A 22,112-nucleotide genomic window follows, 5' to 3' on the forward strand; every position below is an offset into this window, starting at 1 on the left:
CCCCCACACACACAAAATGAAAATAAAGACCTTACCTTTCTGAAGCCTTCCAGGGGTCCCCCACTGCCGCCATCCCCAATGCCGGAGGCCTCTCGGAGGTCCCCCACCCCCACCGATGCAGGCTTTCCCAGGGTAGACCGAGCTTATCAGGGGAGGGCTTCCCCCGGTAGACCCAGTCTACTGCCCGGGAAAGCCTGGTAAACTAGGCCTACCAGGGGAGGACTTCCCCCATAGGCCCGGTCTACTCCCCAGGCTTTCCCGGGCAGTAGACTGGGCCTACCGGGGGAAGCCCTCCCCTGGTAGGTCTGGTCCACCCTGGGAAAGCCTGTGTCGGCGATGGTGGGGAACCTCTGGGAGGCCTCCCATGGTGGCAGGGAAGGCCTGCAGAGGTCCCCCTCACTGCCAATCATGCTTCGGAGGCTCGATCGGCGGCGAGGGGGACCTCCGGAGGCCTTCCCTGCCACCATGGGAGGCCTCTTGGAGGTCCCCCCTGCTGCCAATCGTGCTTTGGAAGCTCGATCGGTGGGGGGGGACCTCCGAGATGCCTCCCATGGCAGTGGAGAAGCCCTAGAAGGCATCTGGAGGCACAGCGGCCTACGGACTGGAAGGGGGAGGCAGGGAAAGCGCCAACTTTGAATTTGGCGATTTCCCCACCTCCCCCTTCCGGTCCGTAGGTTGATTCTCTGGCCGCAAGTCAATTGGAAATCTTGTGGCTGGAGAAGTCCGTAGGTCGAAAATTTCGTAAGTGGAGCCCTGCGTAAGTCGAGGGTCCACTGTAAGTGCTATCCTATCTTCCCTCAGTCTTCTTTTTTCAGGCTAAAGAGGTCCAGTTCTTGCAGTCTCTCCTCACAGGTCTTGTTTTCCAGTCCCCTGACCATCATTGTTGCCTTCCTTTGAACTTGCTGTAGTTTGTTGAAATATGTCTTAAAGTGTGGTGCTCAAAAATGGGCACAGTACTCTAGATGAGGCCTAAATAGTCCTGAATAGAGGGGAACTAGTACTTCATTGGATTTGGTGATTATACTATATTAATGCATTCTAAAATTTCATTGGCCTTTTTTTTGCAGCCACATCCCACTGTTGGCTTATATTCAGCTTTTGATCTACAACAATTCCAAGATCCTTCTCACATGTAGTATTACTGAGACAAGTATCCCCCTATCTTGTAACTGTGCATTTGTGTTTTTCTCCTTAGGTGTAGGACTTTGCATTTATCCCTGTTAAATTTCATTCTGTTGTTTTCAGCCCAGTGTTCAAGCCTAACAAGAATTCTGTTCATGTCTTCCAAAGTATTGACTATTCAACCCAATTTTGTTTCATCTGCAAATCTGATAAGTATTCCCTACACTCACTTATCCTAGTATTTAATAAAAAGGTTGAATAGCAATCAGCCCAGGACGGATTTTTGTGGTACCAACTGTATATCCACCCAACATTTGCTCTACCCAGCCCACACTTAGTTAACTTGCTAATCAGAGTATCATGGGCACTTTGTCAAAGGCTTTGCTGAAGTCAAGGTAAATTACATCTACAACATTCCCAGTGTCTACAAAAGAAGCTACCTTATCAAAAAAAAAAAAAATGGGATCAGATTAGTCAGACAGGAATTGTTCTTAACAAATCCATGCTGGCTTCTAGTTATTACTGCCTTATTTTCTAGGTACTTGCAGAGTGACTGCTTTATAATCTGGTCCAGAACTTTCCTTGGGATTGATGTCAGGCTGCCTGCTCTGTAGTTCCCTGCTTCTTCCTTCTTGCCCTTTTTGAAGGTTTTTGGGATAACGTTAGCTCTGCTCCAATTATATGGCACTTCACCCAACCTCCATGATTTTTTTTTAAAAAAAGATAGTGGTCCTGTGGTTTCTTCAACCAATTCCTTCAATATTATTGGATGCAGTTCATCTGATCCTGGGTTTTTGAACTTCTTCAAGGTAATAAGGTATTCCTTGACTATTTATTTCTCAATCTCAAGATGCAATCCTACCTCCTCCCTTTGTATTTCACATTTGCCTGGAGGAGTATAGACTGTCTTTTGAGAGAAGACCAAACTGAAGTTCGCAAGGCAAAAAATTGTTGAGATATCACCAATCATATTATTATTGTTCTTGTTTTTGTTACTGCTTTTCTTAACTATTGATCTCCTTCCTTCCTTCCATTCTTAGGGATGTGTAGACCCGCAGAGTTGTATAAGTTGATGTGTTTACAGAACAGCCAAGCTTACTGCAGCCCTGGTGTTTGCCCTCATTATTCCATTGAACTTGGTCGATGCAGCCAAACTGAAGCATGCTGTAAAAGGTAGGGATATACCATCCCGCTACCCTATAACATATAATCCCAGTTCTTGAAAGGATATAATAATTCCCAGTCCTTTTCAAGAAGAAAGATAGAATTCAGAAGGATCTAGATTATGGTGGGCAGGAGAAAACTGCTCATCAATGTTAGGTGAAGCAGAACGTGAAATGCTGAAAATTGTGCTATTGTTTAATTCTACTTGACTATAAGTATGTTTCTATTCTTTCTTTGTATTTTCCTTAGCAAGCTACAAAATATGTACACCTGCCAGTTAGGTGGAGGTGTGTGCTCCATTTCATGGTGTCCTCGTCCTTTAATCGCCCGGGGAATATGTGATGAGGGATATCCGTGCTGTGTCAGGTAGGAAGAGTGCCCCATCATACATCTTCGAAATGTTGGCCATGACTATCTCCCCCTCTCCAGATCTGCCAGCTTATTCTTTTCATTTCTTAGTTACTGTTATCATATGCTGAGTGCCTCTGAACACTGAAGAGCTTTTTCCTTTTGTTTTGTTGAGTTTCAAACTTTCCTCTTTTTCGTTGAAGCTCTGCTGGTGCTTGTGGATTTCAACGGCTTCCCTGTGCAGTCTGACGTAATGATTGCTGGTGTTGTCCATTATTTCAGTATTTTGAAATAGAATTTCATGTCCAGTTTGTTTTAGGGCATGTTCAGCTACTGCAGATTTTTCTGGTTGTTTCAGTCTGCAGTGTTTCTCATGTTCTTTGATTCTGGTGTGGAGGCTTTGTTTTGTTGTTCCAATATATACCTGGCCACAACTGCAAGGTATCCGGTATACTCCTGCAGTGGTGAGGGAGTCCCTTCTGCCCTCTGAAGATGCTGGCCACAGAAACTGGCAAAACATTAGGAAAAACAACCTCCAGAACACGGTCAAAGACCCCGGAAAACCCACAACAACCAAAGTTGGTTTTACTCAGAGAAACCTTTGTCCACTGGAGAGGAAGCACATTTTAATAGTGGGTGGATATTAGTGGTGATCTTTTGAGAGAGTTTTGGTTTGTTTGTTTTTAAAGGCCTTGCTAGGACTACATCTGCTCAAGCTTCCTGTTCCTGCCCCAGTGCCTGCTGGGAGCTTTCTTTATAAACAGGAAGCTAGGTGGAGTTAGGCCTAGCTTGGCCTCAAAGCCTTCCAGTTTAGGCCTTTCCCCAAGGTGAGTCACATGTAAGCATCTGGAAGCTGCCTGTTTCCTAGAGAATGGGAATTTATGGGATTTGTGGTCCAGAAAAGAGAAATCCTATCCCTAGTGGAGGTTGTTGAGCCTCGTGGCGCAGTGGTTAAACCGCTATACTGCAGCTAAAACTGTGCTCACGACCTGGGGTTCAAATCCCAGGTAGCCGGCTCAAGGTTGACTCAGCTTTCTATCCTTCCGAGGTCGGTAGAATGAGTATCCAGCTCGCTGGGGAGGCAATGTGTAGCCTGCATAATTAAATTGTAAACCGCCCAGAGAGTGCTTGAAGCACTATGGGGCGGTATATAAGCAGCAGGCTTTGCTTTGCTTTGTTTTTTTAAAGTCATTTTTAATTCTTAATTACATAATTTTGTTTCAGTGCACTAATTCATTTAACCTTGTAACTCATCGCTGTTGTCGGTGTTTGAAAGATCATACTTCATTTTTTAATCATTTTCTAAATTACCTTGCGATCTACAGAGAGGTGGGAGAGAAAGGTGGAAAGGCATGAGAGAAATAAAAATCAATAAATCTAGAATATTAACATTAACATTGCAATGAATGGGAAAATCTCTTCTGCTGTTGCATAAATATTTCTGAACATTATCTTTTGCAGCACCTAGGAATCCTAGGGTTCACGCCCACTTCGTCCATGGTTTGAAGTGAATATGACGCATCTCACTTTAACCTCAAAGACACTTCAGCAATAGAAGACACATCCAGAATTTGAAATAAATGGCTTGAAACTGAATTGCTGACATGCATGTGTACATCCCTTGGATTTAACCAATTAATAAAGTTATACCCTAACCTTCCTTATAAGACCTCAGTGCAGCTAACCAGTTGCATCCTCACCTGGTGTTGTCAGCTCCAGATAAGCAGCGTTTCCTTCCCTGAAATTAGAGGGTCGAAAGCTGAAACCAAGGGCTGGGGCTCTGTGATATCACAAGGATAGACATGTGATGTCACAAAGGTAGGGCAGGCAGGAGCTGGGAGAAAGAAAGAACTTTTCCAGACATTTCATATCAGCTGTCAGGATGAATGCAACAAGAAGTCTAAGGAGTTCCAATGCTGGTGCCTCACTCCCTGTCTTGCTTCACATAACATGATGGGCCCATGATCAATGTCCCAATTATCCAAGAGCACCCAGTGTGGGGACAATGTCTATATTAGGAGCGCCACACATTTAAGTATGATCATGCTACATCAGTAAGCTACTCACATGCCAAAATCGAACATTCTCATTCTCTACTGCTTAGTCCCAAGAAATTTGTCTTCCCCCACGGAGACACGGAAGAGCATGAAAATTCCCACAGGACTCAGCAAGCACCCTGGGATTTGGTGGCTCTACAAATGACAAATTTCTGCAGCCCCACATCCAGTATGACAAATTACAAAGGTTTGCTAACGTGCAATGGTTTATGTCCTCTTACTTAAATGTGGAGCAGAATAGCAGTTGTGCAAACATCCTCCTGTTTTAAGATAATCAGGAGAGGCCTTTCTCTCAATCCCACCACCCTTGCAGAAGTGATGCGTGGGGACACAGGAGAGGACCTTTTCTGTCGTTGCTCCCAGGCTCTGGAACTCCCTCTCACAAGAAGCCCAGCTAGCCCCGGCTTTGCTGTCCGCCTATCCAATGAATGGAAGGGCAACTCTGTAAGCATCCCGCTCCCCCCACTTTAGCAAGCTTCCTTTGTCAACCCATCTTTTGACCAGTGCAAGAACAGGTACATGTTAGAGAGCCAGCTGGAACAAGAGGGTGTTTACACAACTGCTATTCTGCTCCACATTTAAGTAAGAGGACATTGACTATTGCACTTGAGCAAGCATTTGTAATTTGACATTCGAGATATGGGACAGCAGGCAAAGACCATTCATCTCAGGGAAGCTTTCCTTTAAATCAGGGGTTCCCAACATTTTTAACCCCGTGGACTGGCTGGGGAAAGGTGGGGGCCCCCTTGTGGTTGCGTGCATATGTAAAGGAGTGGGTGCTCTCGTGCATGTGCATGAAGGGTGGAGGACAGGTTGCACGGGCACTGGCATGCGCACACATGCACAAAGGGGCTGTGAAAGGGGAGTGTGTGGGGTGGGTGGGAGGTCTATCTCCATGGCCCGGTCTGGCTCAGGCCATGGACTGGGGGTTGGGGACCTCTGCTTTAAATGACTGGTTAACAAAAGGATTTTTCATTTTGTTTAATGTAGCATTTTACTTGTGCTTTTAATATTGCTCGTGAGTTTTAGTCCAATATATGTTTAATGCCTTTTAAAAATATTGTAACAAGTTATTATTTGGTTTTGAAAATTATTTCTTTCAATACTGTAAGCTACTTGGATTCTTTAGGAGATGGGTGGCATGTAAATATTTTTAATAAATAAATATATTTAGGAAGGCAGGAAGGAAGCAAGCAAGCAACAAGGAAGGAAGGAAGGAAGGAAGGAAGGAAGGAAGGAAGGAAGGAAGGAAGGAAGGAAGGAAGGAAGGAAGGAAGGAAGGAAGGAAGGAAGGAAGGAAGGAAGGAATGAATGTTTATTTTTGAGACTTCAAGGAAGCCCAACACCTCCAGAATATCAGTGTCTCTTGAACAAACACAGCGTCAACTCTAAAACGACTTTTGAGATTGGAGCTGGCAGCTTTCCATTTATCAGTTTGCACTGGACTGTCCTATCTTTTGTTCCACTCCATTCCCATTTCATCTACCTTAAATTTAGTGCTTTAGACATCTGCCACCTTAAATACATCTACCAGGGGATAGGACCTACGGTTTGAAACAGAGCTCATCTTTAGCCATTCTCCTGATTCAACTGCCTACCAGAAACATCTATTTCTGGAAGCATCGTAGGTGAACCAACGTCTTCAATAAGTTCCGTACTAAAAGCTACTCCCCTGTGTTTGTATGATTTCGGAATGCCCCGCCATAAAAGCTATCCAGCTGAAGGATCAGTACCTTTTGTCACTATCACTGTGTGCCCACCACTAATTTCCATGGTGTACCCAAGTGTGTTTCAAGTCTCTACAAATGTCTTTCTGCCCATGGGGCAAAAATAAAAATAAACCAAAGCAAATGATAAATCAAGCAGACAAGCCTGGCTTCCTTCCATGTCTGCTCTACAAGGATGACAGGATCTCCCTGCTAATTCTAATTTTATCAGAGTCCAACGATAGCCAGATGTTTGCTGACCAATATCTCATATCCATGATTGGGACCCTGGGCTTGGAAGTGGTTCTAACAGCCATTTGACTTTCTACCTTGAGTTGCCCACCAAATGGCCATGAAGGCTTTTGGGCTTCTCATTTCTCTTCTGTTGTGGATGCTCTTGGTTTCCGCAGGTAAGGAACACATAGAGGGAAGTTTCTATCTTTTGCCAGATGGGTTTATATTTGTCACATTGGCAATGAGAGTTCTCCGGCGCAGTTTGGCTGTGCGGTAGAGACGGGAATGAACAGTGGTTTATGATGGCTTATTGCGTTGTTTGTTTGTTTTATTTCTAAGTCTCCTTTCTCTGATAAAAGGACCCAAAGCAGCTCACACTATTAAAAGGAATAGAGTTAAAAACATATTATTACATTAAAAATGTAATTAATCTACATGCTAATTGAAATACAATGGAATAATTAAAAGTAAATAAACATTAAAAGTTATCTTAATCCCAAGAAGGGATTCTGAGTTCTGGTGACCCTTTCCAGGGATTTCTAGGTGCTCAGAAGTGGTTGGCCATTCCCTTCTTCTGGGGTGCCCTGGGACTGTGCAGTGTGCCCAAGGCTACACAGGCTGACTCTCCTGGGATGCACAGAGGGGAAAATGGGCTCCCAACCTCTGAGTGTGCAGCTGGATGCCTAAACCACTGAACAAGATATGAAAACTGTGGCCAGCCCTATCTAGGCAGTGCCATGTCATGCAGGAGAAGGTTGCCTTCGAGAATACGTTGCTCTTGATGTTTGCGAAGCAAAACCTCGGACCTCAGCTCCTGTTATTGACCTTGTTCTTTTCATAATAATCTTTCTCTCTTTCTTGCCTTCTTTCCTTCTTATCTTGGAACCCATCAGATCATCCTATGTTCAGTTGTCTCAGAATTAGGGGAGCTTTCTGCCAATATGGGCCATGCCCTCAAAATTACATAAACCTCGGGCAATGTGGCTCGTCGAAGACATGTTGTAAACGGTACGTTAGATTCCTCTAGATAATTCAGAGTTGGATATGTTTGCTATTGAGCTTTCCAATGTGCAAGGGTTCGGCCCAGTCTTGGTCATGCTCCATCCTATGTTCCTCTACGGCACGGCAGAGACGACTCTCCCATAAGACCTTGGCACAAGACTCAAAGCAGAAAGTCAATTTCTCGGGCAATGTTCCTGCTGTGCAACTAGTTACACAACTGAGCGTGCAACCATTTTGAGAATGAGCACTTGACAGGAAGCCCGTCAGAATGGGCCAGGCAATCCCCCTTCCTTTCCATAGCTTGCCAGCAGCCTTTGTCATTCAGTGCCCTAGCAAGTCATGTCAGCACATGCAGAGTATACAGGAAGAAGGGAGAATTCCCTCTCCCAGAATACAACTCAATTATATATCGTGCAAAGGAGATATGGGCAGAAATCCAGTAGAAACTGTTAGAGTAGGCCCATGGAATCAATGGAAGGTATAACGGAGTTGACTTACCAGATCCCCACAGATTCAATGGGCCTCCTCTACTTGTGACTCGCTCCTGGATTTCAGCCATTGTGTCATAGCGTTTGGCTGAAGATTGCTAGATTGTTCCCAGATTTTGCGGGTCCTAAATGGGAAAGTTTGGAATTTCAGCTCTTATTTTATTCTGTATTAACCAACACTATTTCCTTCTTTTAGTCCCATAAACAGTTATTTTAGCTGTTTATTCATTCATGGCAAGTGCTTGCTGTGGCATTGCGTTCCTCCTTTTGTTCCTGATGGGAGATGTGGAAGAGCTAGTCCATGCTGTGTGCGGTAAGGCGGATAAGCTGCTGTCTTGGCCAGCTCCTTATTATTTTGAGTTCTGTCCACGTTCTGTTAAAGGCTTCTGCTCTTAGGACAGACTTGGAAAGAAAGTAAATTTGCCTTCTCCTACTATGTAGATGCCAGCCTACATTGTTTGCAGGTATCTCACACAGCTAATCCCAACGATATCCCAACTTTTACTTTAATTACTGCTTGTAAATCAACTTTTTGAAAAATCATTTGGACAGGTGGAATTTGTTAGCATTTCCCACCCCCCTCGAGGTCCGCATTGTCTCTGCTTCTTAATTTGTGGGAGAAGATCCTCCACCCAATGTGAGATCTTTCTTGATTTTTCATGAACAAGGCTTGCCTCTCAGAGCAGGAGATCTGGAAAGCCACCAAGTCAGAGGAGATGCTTGGTGCTACTCCCCACAGAAACTTTGTAGAGTGATGATGAGGAGGAAGGGGTGGTGAAGGGAAATGGAGAGATAGAGGCAAATAATAGAATCCTAGAAAAGTGAGTTTTGAAGGGTCCCAGGAGGCCATCAAGTCCAACCCCCTAGTCAGTGCAGGAATACAATCAAAGCAGATCTTCCAGGTGATTATCTAAGTTTCTCGTGAATGCCTCCAGTGTTGGAGCACTCGCCAACTCCCGAGGTCACTGGTTCCATGGTCGTACTGACCTAACAGTTAAGGTGATGCCGATATGAGTGTTACAAAAATTAACAGTTTGAACACCCGGGAGACCAATTCCAGTTACCCATAAGGCAGGAGAAAAAGGGAACGCACAACATAAATGGGCTTTTTGATTGTTTATTCTGCAGAATAAAGGAGTACACATGGGTTAATCCCTGAACAATGTGCCTTGGAATTTACAGATGTCTGCTGGTGTTTATATACCCTTTTTCTCATGTATCACTGGTCTTATGTAGTATAGTTAAGATATTGTAACCTCTACCTTTATTGATATTTTCCCTAGTTAACTTCTGTCCCAGCTGACTTCTGCCCTCTTCATTATGTTTAGACTTAGCTCTCTTTGCTGGCTCATCGATAACTGCTCCATGTCCCCCGTTTCTGTTTTCCTTTTCCTTGTTCCTTTCCATTCAGTAGACTATCTGGATCGTCTGTTCTCATTAACTCATCCTGCACATTCCTTTCCTTACATTAGTAAAGTGGTCAGAGTTTGATACTTCTAGGCTTCTGACATGGCAAGCTAATACAAAATGACACTACTTCTACTATGCATAAGCACGATAGAAAATAAATTCCTTAACAAGAGGAAAACAAGTAAAATGGTGGAGGTGGATGAAACTAGAGATGGGGACGAATATTAAAAACAGATCGGCTTTTTTGACGAAAATAGCTGCTTCATTAGGCATTCATCCCTTTATATTTGTGGGTTCTAGAGACCCCCACAAATACGAAGGGACAAATCTTGACCTGTTTTTATTTGTCCTTCGTATTAAACAACAACAACAACAACAACCATTCTGCCTACCAGCCACCATGCAGCTGATTAGCAGCAGAATGGCAGCCACCCCCCACAGCCACCCAATACCACAGCCTACCCCCTTCCTTTCCCTACCTTAGCCCTCCCCCATCCCACCGACACCCCCTTACCTTAATCGCAGATGCTGAGGTCGGCTTCTGGCCTCCCAGCCACGCATATAAAAAGGGAGACTAGCTGCCCTTTACAAAAATGGCAGCTGCAGCTTCATTTAGGGCAGGGTAACTGCAGCTGTCATCTTTGCAAAGGGCAGCGTGCCTTCCCTTCAGCCAGGCTAATGTAATGAGATTCTCAGAGTCATGTTGAGATGACCTGCTGCCTCCATACTATTATCACAAATGGTGGGATTGAAAATCCTGCCTAAGAAACATTAAGGATGGAAATTAGTCTTAGTTTTGGTTGGAAGAGTTTGTTCTCCATGATCAAATCATATTTCACATACAGCTCTGACCATCTTGTTCCTTTCCAGTCGCTAGAATATCTGGATCTTCTGTTCTCATTAACATTCATCACATCATCACAATCAAATGGATCAGTTCTTTCTGCATCGTATTTCATTTTTTAAAATTTAAATTCAACATACAGAAAACAAAAACAGAGGAAAAAAAGGTATAAAAACCTAAACTATACCCTATACTAAACTAAACCCTCCCCCCTTTGGAATCAGAGACTCCAGCCTCATTAGTCCTCCGCTATCCCCAGTCCGTTTCCGGTGTGTACTGAATAGATAAATATATATAGTAAAGTTTGCCCTACACTCCTGTCTTCCTCTGGGTCCAAGAGTATATTAGTTCCCAGCTTTGTTTTATGTAGTCTCTTGGTTGGTCCCATAGTGCTTCTGATAGTGTGTCCAGTTCTGCTATGTCCTATAGCTTCTTTAACAACTCTTCTATCGTTGGAGTCTCTTCGGTTTTCCATTTTTGGGCCCAGAGTAATTGTCAAGGAAAATTACAGGCCTGAGCCAAATGGAGTATATTAATGAGAAGCCATAATGAACAGATGTGTTAAAACTGAGTCATGATGACTCAGCAGTGTTGCTGCAACTCATGGATAATGCAACTCATGGATGATGCATTTTTAAAATGTATTTATTTATTTAATTTATATCCTACCTATCTGAATCACATAGGACCACTCTAGGCGGCAACATGTAATCTGATTGGTTTTGTATATGTATATATGTGTGAGTTGTACAGACAATGTATCCTTCCTGCTTGAGATGACTGCTACACGTTATGCTGCCAGACTGCTGTAAGTACTCTATAAATACACGTTGGTGGAGGAAATGCTGCTGGAGTGTTATGGACCCAGGGCCGTGCCCTGCAATACCTGCATTGCATCAAGGAAGCCGGAGAATACCAGTGGGTACCAGAGAGGCATGAAGGAGTCCAGGGAAGTGAGAGTTCTGCCGTTTAGTGCCCAGGAGGGGAAGAAACATGGAGGATCAAGAGAAAAGCAGCAGCATGCAGGCGTTTGGGAGTATGGGAGGATTTCTTGTAACCAGATTGAATGAAAATAACTACCAGACGTGGTCGATGAAAGTCAAGATGTTCCTGAGATGGGAGGAATTCTGGCAGAGAGTAAGCAATCCCCCTGCTGCGCTAGATGTTGAGGAACAAAAGCAAAATGAGAGGGCTTTATTGACTATAATTCTTTGCCTGGAAGACAGCCAACTGACACATGTAAGTGGACTGACTTCAGCAAAAGAATGTTGGGACACTTTGAAATGAATTTTTGTTTGTGATTCAGCAGGATGCAAAGTATCATTAACCAGAAAGCTGTATAAAGCTAAACTTGAGGAAGGTGAAAGCATGTCTTATCATTTATAAAAGATGAAAAACCTGTTTCATGAGCTTCACCAGAGAAATATGATATTTACAGAATCGCATAAGGCATATATTATTCTGAGCAGTCTTCTGTAGGACTATGACGTGTTAGTGATGAGCCTTGAGTCCATGCCAGAGAGAGATTTAACTCTTGAGTACCTGACGAGCAGACTTCTTGAGGAGGCTAGAAAAAGGACTGAAAGATTAGAAAATAAAATGAGACATGACAGCCCACAACGAAGGAGAGAAGACAGCCCACAGTGAAGGAGAGAGAACAGCCCACAGCGAAGAACTGCTTCCGGGAGGGGAGAGCAGGAAAACAAAGCATTTACTGTGAAATGTTGCCTCATCTGTGGCTCTGAGAGACATTTACAGAAATACTGTGTAGAAGCTTCCAGCTATAAAATAAAAAAATGTGCAGGCAGCTGCTGATAAATCCAAGGTCACCATCTGGATCCTGGACAGCGGAGCTGTTTGCCATTTAACTAACAATAGAGAGTTGTTTTATTTTCTAGGAGCTTCAGAGCACAGCTTCGTGAGTGTGGCAAACAGAGAAAGATCTGCCGTCACGGGAGAAGGAACTATATCTGTACCAGATTTGAGAAAAGAACTTAAAAATGTTCTGTTAGTTCCAAAACTTGATTGTAACATACTCAGTGTCTCTAAGCTTGATAACGAAGGCTATACAATGTTGTTTGCTGATAGCACTTGCACAATTAAGAAAGGAAATGAGATTTGTGCCACAGCAAAACTAGAAAACAATGTATATGTATTAAAAGAGAACAAAGTGGCACAAGATATGATTAGAAATGTACCATTTCATGATCAATGTGCACACCTATTGCATAGAAGGCTGGGGCATGCAAATTTCAGAGTGGTACAAAAAATGGAAAGTTTTGCTAAAGGTGTGAAAGTAAAACCTTGTAAAAACTATCTGGATTGTAATATTTGTAAACTGGCAAAATCTAAAATCTGCTCAAAACCAAAAGAGCATACTAGTCAGACACAGAGGCCATTTCAGCTAGTTCATGCTGACATAGTTGGACCTTTTCCACCACCTATGGGTAGAGCAAGGTCTGTGCTAGTCATTGCAGATGACTATACAAGGTATTCTTTCTGTTACTTGATGAAAAACAAAACAGAAGTGTTCAATCATTTCAAAAATTGGGTATCCTATGTGGAAAAATGTTTTGACAAAAAAAGTGGCACAAATTCAGACAGACAGAGGGTCTGAATTCATGTCAGAAAAGTTTCAAACTTGGCTGAGAAATACTGGCATTTTTCATAGGAAGACCAGCCCATATTCTCCTTTTCAAAATGGTGTTGCAGAGCATAGGAATGGAGTCCTACAGACAATGAAAGATGCTTTATTAGCTGATGCTGGTATGAGCCACGTTTATTGGACAGAAGCATTGGTTACATCATGTTATATTGTTAACCACCTATATTCTACTGCTATAGAGCAGTGGTTCTTAACGTGGGCGATAATGCCCCCCAGGGGTGATTTCATTTTTCAGGGGGGGCGGTAGAATGAAATGGGGTAGTGTGGGGGCGCTGGAGCAGAAGGGGGGGCAATAGGGGGGCACTGGAGCAAGCCACACCTGTGAAGATGGCTGCAGCCTTTTTACAGTGTGCATGAATATATATTTTCCTCCAATCTTAATTTAGTTTCAGAGTTTTCATCTTGAAATTTTTAATTCCTGCATTGCGGTTTGTTTTTATACCCTTTTTATATTTCTTTTTGCGTCTTAAAATTCCCTTGCAACTAAATCATTAAATGTTACTTTTTGGGGGCATTTCATTTTCTTGCAATTGAATTTTGTTTTCAGGGGTCATTGGATTTAAGTGTCTTAAATGAATGAATGAATGAATGAATGAATGAATGAATGAATGAATGAATGAATGAATGAATGAATGAATGAATGAATGAATGAATAAATAAATAAATAAATAAATAAATAAATAAATAAATAAATAAATAAATAAGATATCATCACCGTGGGGAGGGGGGCGATGATAACTTCCTCAATGGCTCAAGGGGGCGTTTTTTTCAAAAAGGTTAAGAACCACTGCTATAGAGCAAACCCCATACTATATGATCTATGGGAGGGAGCCGTCCATACAGCATATGAGAGTCTTTGGTTGTAGTGCTTGGGTACATGTACCAAAGGAAACCAGAAGAAAAGGAAAACTGAAAGCAAAAAAAGTGAGGTTTTGGGGCTATGAAACAGGGTCCAAGGCATATCATTTCCTGGATGGAAACAAAAATGTCATAATTTCCAGATCTGCAAATTTTTGTGAACATGAGAACTAGAATAAGGTGCAAGCAAATTCCAAAGTATACATTCCCTTCATTGAAAGACAGAAAAGTCAGGGAAATCAGATAGAGCCAAAGGAAGAGGCTGAAGAATGCACCAGTCACAGCACCTCAGAAGGACAAAAGGACAAAAGGTAATAGTTAACAAGTGGGTTTATAAGAGAAAATTGCAGATCAATGGAGATTACAGGTACAAAGCAAGATTGGTGGCTCAGGGGTACACACAGAAGAAAAACGTTCACTACGATGAAGTTTTTTTGCCCACAGTGAAAACAGAGACAGTAAGATTGGCTTTAACTTTAGCTGCATCAAGAAACTATGTTGTAAATCACTTTGATATTACAACTGCATATTTAAATGCAGAGTTACAGGAAGAATTGTACATGGCACAGGCACCTGGTTTTGAAAACTCCAAACCAGGAATGGTGTACAAATTAAACAAAGCAATTTACGGGCTGAAACAGTCAGCCTGAAACTGGAATCAGTGTTTGCATTCAGCTTTGGAGAAACTGAAATACAGGAATAGTTGGGCAGATCCATATTTGTATGTTAAAGAACATGGAAAAGAACTAAACATTTTGTTGGCTTATGTAGATGACATTTGTGTTATGACTAAAGATCAAAGCCAAATAGATTTATTTGAGAGGCAATTGAAAAAGGAATTCAAATTGAAGTACTTATGCCCAATACAAAGTTACTTGGGGGTGCAAATCCAGAAACAAGAGATAGGATTTGTGTTAAGTCAAAAGGTGAAAATAGAACAAATGTTAGCAAAATATAACATGCAAGAGTGTAAAAGTGCAAAAACTCCAATGACACTGGACTTTAGAAAGTCAGAAACTGAAAGTAAGGAGTTTGAAAATCAGGAGATATGCCAGTCAGCAATAGGAAGTCTGATGTACGTAGCTAATTAGACGAGACCAGATATTGCTGCTGTGGTAAATATCCCGAGTAGACATGTGTCAACACCCACACAAAACCATTGGTAAGGAGTAAAAAGAGTATTCAGGTATTTAAAAGGAACGCTTGAAGGTACATTAAACAATGCTTCATTTTTTTATCATTAATTCCGGGCATGGCATTCAATAATGCAATTTCAGGTTTTATATCTAATTTCTGCTGGGTAATTTCTTTCACTATTTCCCCACACATGTGTCCAATGATTTTTAACTTTTTTGCATGTCCACCACATATGATAAGGTCCTGAATTTTTTTTACAGTTCCAACATATATTGCTGTTACCCTCTGACATTTTTTTCTAGTCTTATAGGTGTATAGTGCCATCTATAAAACATTTTGTTGATATTTTCTCAAAGGTTTGCTGGTTTGATCATCGTATAACTTTCTTTCCACATCTTAGTCCAATCATCAAGTCCTATGTTATATCCAAAAAAATTCACCCTCTCAAAGTAAAATAACATCCCGCTGACCCCATTACATATAATCCCAGTTCTTGAAAGGATATAATAATTCCCAGTCCTTTTGAAGAAGAAATATGAAATTCAGAAGGATCTTGTGTGCTGTGCTTAGATTATGGAGGGCAAGATGAAGACTGCTCATCAATGTTAGGTGAAGCAGAATGTGAAAATTGTGCTATTGTTTAATTCTACTTGACTATACTGTAAGTATATTTTTATTCTTTCTTTGTATTTTCCTTAGCCCACTAGAAGATCTGAACACTTGCATATTCTCTAATCAAGGCGTTTGCGCCACATGGCGGTGTCCTTATCCTTTAATCGCCCAGGGAATATGTGATGCGGGATATCCGTGCTGTGTCAGGTAGGAAGAGTGCCCCATCATACATCTTTGAAATGTTGGCCATGACTATCTCCCCCTCTCCAGATCTGCCAGCTTATTCTTTTCATTTCTTAGTTATTGTTATCATATCCTGAGTGCCTCTGAACAATGCAGAGCTTTTTCCTTACGCTGTTCTTAATTATCCCTTGGTCAAAATATTATAAACGTGTGCAGAGCCTCTTTTGTGTGAAGGGAATGTGCATGAGCCCCACTCAGGCCTAGTCATCTGACCTAGGGATCACAGAGGTGAGGGGCTAGACCTGCTCACCTCGATCATCCCATCTTTCTTGGTTTTCAAAGGAACTTGAGAATAAAATTTGTAGGTTCTACATTAAGCTAGAGCCTACGTTCTCTTGTAAAGGATGCAGGTAAGTAGACACCCAAAATGCTACGGACACCTCATGAATTAGTGATAATTTGTCACTGCGACTTATACCATTTCTAGTAGGAACCCTTTATCCACAGAATCAGAATCCACAGTTCACTTATCCATGGTCTGAAAATATTAAAAATATTAAAAGGAGAAATACAGGGGAAAAAACTGTTTTCACATGTATTACCAGAAAGACCACTGGATGGAGCCAGAGACGGTGTTGTGAATACTTGTTCATGAAGAATGGTCTCTGGTGTGCTCTGTGGTCAGTTCTGGTAATGCATGTGAAAATAATTTTTTTTCTGTTTTTTTTTTTACATTTCTTTTTACCATTACATATAGTATCCACTATTACCCACTGTTTTCCTTATCCACGGGGGACTTGGAACCAATCCCCAGCGGATATGAGGGTTCTACAATATTCACATTTAATGCACCAGTTGCATGATGGACAAAGTTGGTTTTCGCAAAGGCTTTCACGGCCGGGATATAATGGTTGTTTTGGGGTTTTCGGGCTCTTTGGCCGTGTTCTGAAAGTTGTTCTTCTTAACGTTTCGCCAGTCTCTGTGATCAGGATCTTCAGAGGACAGCACTTCAGAGTGCAGTATTTATGGCTGTGAGATAGGCTTTTGTCTTTTTCTGTAGATGGGTGATTAGTGTGTCTTGTTGTGGGTGTGTTGTTGTGCTAAGAAGGAGAGATTATCTGTAACTGTAGTTGATGGGTGTCATTGACTGGTCTTTTGTGTGTAGTGATCTCCTATCCTTGTGGCTGGGTAGACCTTTTGCACACTGTATTTTTGAGTGCTGGGAGCCAAGTTTTGTTCAGGTTCAAACTTTCCTCTATTTTGTTGAAGCTCTGCTGGTGCTTGTGGATTTCAACGGCTTCCCTGTGCAGTCTGACGTAATGATTGCTGGTGTTGTCCATTATTTCGGTATTTTGAAATAGAATTTCATCTCCAGTTTGTTTTAGGGCATGTTCAGCTACTGCAGATTTTTCTGGTTGTTTCAGTCTGCAGTGTCTCTCGTGTTCTTTGATTCTGGTGTGGAGGTTTCATTTTGTTGTTCCATTATATACCTGGCCACAACTGCAAGGTATCCGGTATACTCCTGCAGTGGTGAGGGGGTCCCTTCTGTCCTCTGAAGATGCCAGCCACAGAAACTGGCAAAACGTTAGGAAAAACAACCTCCAGAACACGGTCAAAGAGCCCGAAAAACCCACAACAACCAAAGTTGGTTTTACTCAGACAAACCTTTGTCCACTGGAGAGGAAGCACATTTTAATAGTGGGTGGATATTAGTGGTGATATTTTGGGAGAGTTTTGGTTTGTTTTTTTTAAAGGCCTTGCTAGGACTACATCTGCTCAAGCTTCCAGTTCCTGCCCCAGCTGGGACCTTTCTTTATAAACAGGAAGCTAGGTGGAGTTAGGCCTAGCTTGGCCTCAAAGCCTTCCAGTTTAGGCCTTTCCCCAAGGTGAGTCACATGTAAGCATCTGGAAGCTGCCTGTTTCCTAGAGCAGTGGTTCTTAACGTGGGCAATAATGTCCCCCAGGGGGCAATTTCATTTTTCAGGGGGGCGGTAGAACGAAAAGGGGCGATGTGGGGGTGAAAGAACAGAAGGGGGTGGTAGGGGGGCGTTGGAGCGAGCCAAACGCAGTGCTGGCAGTAGATCCGGTGCTGCTGCTGCCGCCAGATGATCCAGCTCTTTCTACCTGCCACATCTCGCCTTTCTCCTTTAGGGGAGCACTGAGTGTGGATCGGGTGGAAGGAAAGGGTCTCTTGGGTCCTCATCCTCGCCCCGTGAACCTCTGCCTCGCACCCTGGTGGGGAGGGAGACAAGGTAGGTAGGTAGGTAGGTAGGTAGGTAGGTAGGTAGGTAGGTAGGTAGGTAGGTAGGTAGGTAGGTAGGTAGGTAGGTAGGTAGGTAGGTAGGTAGGTAGGTAGGTAGGTAGGTAGGTAGGTAGGTAGGTAAGAAAGATATCACCTCAGGGAGGCGGGCGATGATAACTTCCTCAATGGCTCAAGGGGGCGTTTCTTTCAAAAAGGTTAAGAACCACTGTCCTAGAGAATAGGAATTTATGGGATTCGTGGTTCAGAAAAGAGAAATTTCTATTCCTAGTGAAGGCTGTTTGTTTTTAAAGACATTTTTAAAGTCATTATTGTAAGCCGCCCAGAGACCTCTGGGTAGTGTGGGCGGCATATAAATAAATAAATAAATAAATAAATAAATAAATAAATAAATAAATAAATAAATAAATAAATAAATAAATAAATAAATAAATAAATAAATAAATAAATAAATAAATAAATATTCTTAATTACATATTTTTGTTTCAATGCACTAATTCATTTAACCTTGTAATTCATCGCTGTTGTTGGTTTTTGAAAGATCATACTTCTTTTTTAATCATGTTCTAAATTACCTTGGGATCTACAGAGAGGTGGGAGAGAAGGGTGGAAAGGCATGAGAGAAATAAAAATCAATAAATCTAGAATATTAACATTAACATTGCAGTGAATGGGAAAATCTCTCCTTCTGTTGCATAAATATTTCTGGACATTATCTTTTGCAGCCCCAAGGAATCCTAGGGTTCATGCCCACTTCGTCCATGGCTTGAAGTGAATATGAAGCATTTCACTTTAACCTCAGAGGCACTTCAGCAATAAAAGACACATCCGGAATTTGAAATAAATGGCTTGAAACTGAATAGCTGACATGCACGTGTACATCCCTTGGATTTAATCAATTAATAAAGTTATACCCTAACCTTCCTTATAAGACCTCAGGGCAGCTAACCATTTGCATCCTCACCAAGTTAAAAACCACAAATTATGAACATCTAAACCCACAAATCTAGAATCATAATCTACTGGTGTTGTCAGCTCCAGATAAGCAGTGTTTCCTTCCCTGAAATTAGAGGGGCTAAAGCTGAAACCAAGGGCTGGGGCTCTGTGATGTCACAAGGATTGACATATGATTTCACAAAGGTAGGGCAGGCAGGAGCTGGGTGAAAGAGAGAACTTTTCCAGACATTTCATATCAAGATGAATGCAACAAGAAGTCTAAGGAGTTCTGATGCTGGTGCTTCACTCCCTGTCTTGCTTCACAGAACATGATGGGCCCATGATCAATGTACCAATTATCCAACAGCACCCACTGGCGACTGCATTTGGAGCACCACAAATTTAAGTATCATCATTTGACATCAGTAAGCTACTCACATGCCAAAATCAAACATTCTCATTCTCTACTGCTTAGTCCCAAGAGATTTGTCTTCCCCCACGGAGACACAGAAAAGTATGAAAATTCCCACAGGACTCAGCAAGCACCCTCGGATTTGGTGGCTCTACAAATGACACATTTCTGCAGCCCTATATCTAGAATGACAAATTACAAAGGTTTGCTACAGTGCAATGGTTTATGTCCTCTTACTTAAATGTGGAGCAGAATAGCAGTTGTGCAAACATCCTCCTGTTTTAAGATAATCAGGAGAGGCCTTTCTCTCAATCCCACCACCCTTGCAGAAGCGATTCGTGGGGACACAGGAGAGGAGCTTCTCTGTCGTTGCTCCCAGGCTCTGGAACTCCCTCTCACAGGGAGCCCTGGCTTTGCTGTCCACCTATCCAATGAATGGAAGGGCAACTCTGTAAGCATCCCGCTCCCCCCACTTTCTCAGGCTTCCTTTGGCAACCCATCTTTTGACCAGTGCGAGGGGACATGTTAGAGAGCCAGCTGGAACAGGAGGATGTTTACACAACTGCTATTCTGCTTCACATTTAAGTAAGAGGACATTGACCATTGCACTTGAGCAAGCATTTGTAATTTGACATTCTAGATACGGCACCGCAGGCAAAGATCTTTCCTCTCAGGGAAGCTTTCCTTTAAATCAGGGGTCCCTAACCTTTTTAACCCCGTGGACTGGCTGGGGAAAGGTGGGCCCCCCCTTGTGGTTGCGTGCATATGTGAAGGAGTGTGCGCTCTCGTGCATGTGCATGGAGTGTGAGGGTGCTCATGGAGGTGCACGCGCTTGTGTGCATGTGCAAATGGCGGTGCTGCACTCGTATGGGTGTGCAGGTACTCGTGCGCATACACAAATGGCGGTGTGGGGCTCGTGCGGGCACTCGGGTGCATGCGCAAAAGGGTGGGGGAGTGGTTGCATGGGGCACTGGCATTCGTGCACATGCACAAAGGGGCTGTGCGGGGGAGTATGTGGGGTGGGTGGGAGGTCTATCTCTGCGGCTCAGTCTGGCTCAGGCCATGGACTGGGGGTTGGGGACCTCTGCTTTAAATGATTGGTTAACCGAACGATTTTTTATTTTGTTAAAGGTATCATTTTACTTGTGCATTTAATATTGCTCTTATCATGAGATTTAGTCCAATATCTGTTTAATGCTTTTTAAAAATATTGTAACAAGTTATTTGGTTTTTAACATTATTTCTTTCAAGACTGTAAGCTACTTGGATTCTTTAGGAGAAAGGTGGCATGTATATATTTTTAATAAATAAATGTATTTAGGAAGGAAGGAAGAAATGTTTATTTTTGAGACTTCAAGGAAGCCCAACACCTCCAGAACATCAGTGTTGCTTGAACAAACACAGCTTTAACTCTAAACTGATTTTTGATTTTGCAGCTGGTAACTTTCCATTTATCAGTTTGCACTGGACTGTCCTATCTTTTGTTCCACTCCATTCCCATTTTCTCACCCTTAAATTAAGTGCTTTTAAGAGACATCTGCCACATTAAATACATCTATCAGGGGATAGGACCCACGGTTTGAAACAGAGCTCATCTTTAGCCATTCTCCTGATTCAACTGCCTACCAGAAACATCTATTTCTGGAAGCATCGTAGGTGAACCAACGTGTTCACAATGTTCCGAAATAAAAGCTACTCCCCTGTGTTTGTACGATTTCGGAATGACCCGCCATAAAAGCTATCCAGCTGAAGGATCAGTACCTTTTGTCACTATCACTGTGTGCCCACCACTAATTTCCATGGTGTACCCAAGTGTGTTTCAAGTCTCTACAAATGTCTTTCTGCCCATGGGGCAAAAATAAAAATAAACCAAAGCAAATGAGAAATCAAGCAGATAAACCTGGCTTTCTTCCATGTCTGCTCTACAAGGATGACAGGATCTCCCTGCTAATTCTAATTTTATCAGAGTACAACGATAGCCAGACGTTTGCTGACCAATATCTCATATCCATGATTGGGACCCTGGGCTTGGAAGTGGTTCTAACAGCCATTTGACTTGCTACCTTGAGTTGCCCACCACATGGCCATGAAGGCTTTTGGGCTTCTCATTTCTCTTCTGTTGTGGATGCTCTTGGTTTCCGCAGGTAAGGAACACAGAGAGGGAAGTTTCTATCTTTTGCCAGATGGGTTTATATTTGTCACATGGGCAATGAGAGTTCTCCGGCGCAGTTTGGCTGTGCGGTAGAGATGGGAATGAACTGGGAAACCAGTGATTTATGATGGTTTTATTTCTTTGTTTGTTTGTTTTATTTCTAAGTCTCCTTTCTCTTATAAAAGGACCCAAAGCAGTTCACAATATTAAAAGGAATAGAGTTAAAAACATATTAGTACATTAAAAATATTATTACTCTACATGCTAATTGAAATACAATTGAATAATTAAAAGTAAGTAAACATTAAAAACTATCTTAATCCCAAGAAGGTATTCAGGGATTCAATTACAATTGTTAAAAGCTTACCTGAAAAAGGTGGGTCTTCAGCTAATGGCGGAAGGATAAAAGGGAGTGGGCTGTCCTGACGTCCCAAGGGAGAGCATCTCATAACCTAGGAGCTGCCACAGAGAAGGACCTCCCTCGTGTACCCATCAACAGTGCCTGTGCTGCCTCTGGGCACC

General features: G+C 42.5%; 1 long non-coding RNA gene across 1 annotated transcript; it reads left to right on the forward strand.

Annotated features, from left to right (window-relative positions):
• The first annotated feature begins 2,106 nt into the window (after positions 1-2,106).
• Positions 2,107-4,199, forward strand: LOC144584861 (uncharacterized). The gene is made up of 3 exons (XR_013539332.1): positions 2,107-2,295; positions 2,536-2,652; positions 4,096-4,199. It is a non-coding gene; the product is annotated as an uncharacterized LOC144584861 (long non-coding RNA).
• Positions 4,200-22,112: the final 17,913 nt, after the last annotated feature.

This window comes from Pogona vitticeps, chromosome 1, assembly GCF_051106095.1.
Source record: "Pogona vitticeps strain Pit_001003342236 chromosome 1, PviZW2.1, whole genome shotgun sequence".
NCBI classification, from domain to species: domain Eukaryota; kingdom Metazoa; phylum Chordata; class Lepidosauria; order Squamata; family Agamidae; genus Pogona; species Pogona vitticeps.